The sequence below is a fragment of the Egretta garzetta genome, unplaced genomic scaffold (genome assembly GCF_000687185.1).
Source record: "Egretta garzetta isolate BGI_Z169 unplaced genomic scaffold, ASM68718v1 scaffold420, whole genome shotgun sequence".
Classification (NCBI taxonomy): Eukaryota; Metazoa; Chordata; class Aves; order Pelecaniformes; family Ardeidae; genus Egretta; species Egretta garzetta.
The window spans coordinates 560,594-561,621 of NW_009258386.1; the positions used below are offsets into that span (position 1 = coordinate 560,594).

Below are 1,028 nucleotides of genomic sequence, written 5' to 3' on the forward strand. Positions count from 1 at the left end.
CACAGTCCTAAAACTTATCCACCTTGGCTTGTTTCTTTGCTTGTGTCAGAGATTACTGCAGTCACTAGCTACATACAGTGCTGAGATCTTTTCCATCCATGTTATGGGATATGACATAAACATTCACCATCAGGCAACGTTCCCTGTGTTAATGAATTCCTCTAAAATTACGTTGATTCTTTTGAGTAAACAAGCAGAGGTATCAATGAACCGTTAGGAAAAAGAAATTAGATTCATTAAAACCAATTCTGCAAGCTTAAAAATCAAGGACTTCTTTCCCCAATTGAAATGAATGTCACAGCCATAATTGTTAAAATTCTTACCTTCACTAATTATAAAAACGTAATCTTACTAGAAATAAATAAATACAAATAATAAAAAATTCGCTTTTTATCACTTTGTGTTTAAGAAATGTTTTTCCTGAAGAATAAAAAACATGTGCGCATGCTCCATTTTATTCCCAGTTAGCTGTCATTTTCTGGTTCTTTTTCACTAAGCTGATCTTTGGGTTGCCCATGTTTCAGGAGAGAACCTTCATAACAATTATAACCCAAATGAAAACTTTATTCTTCTAAACGCTAAAATAGAGACAAATTTAATCTGATAGTTTCACACCAAACAGGCTACCTTCAAATTCTGGGATGTAACTAACTTGCTTTCTTTCTCTCATCTCCATTGGTCTTTGCTACATCTTTCAGTTAATTTTTTTTCCTTTTTAAATCCTTTTCATTAGACTTGTTTATCTCTAGCCATTGCTCACTGTTTCACCAGATAGCAAGTCACGATGTTGTTTCACAGCAAAGGGCAACCGTGCTGTCCTCACAGAAATCAATAGCAAAAATTCCCATTCACAGCAGAAGATATTAAATATTGCTCTGATACATTTTAACTGAAACTCTTCCGGACTCCCCGCTAATTAAATACCCTGCCATTATGCTACTTTGCCTTTGTTAACTTTCTACTTGTCTGGGTTGAAATACTTGAATACTTCAAGAAATTGAGTTTTCTTTCTTCTCCTCTCCTCTTTC

General features: G+C 34.5%; 1 protein-coding gene across 1 annotated transcript in view; it reads right to left on the minus strand.

The window, feature by feature from the left end:
* The window catches only part of TMEM117 (transmembrane protein 117), a 222,694-nt gene that overhangs the window by 120,766 nt on the left and 100,900 nt on the right, over positions 1–1,028 (minus strand). The gene's annotated exons all lie outside the window — the stretch shown is intronic.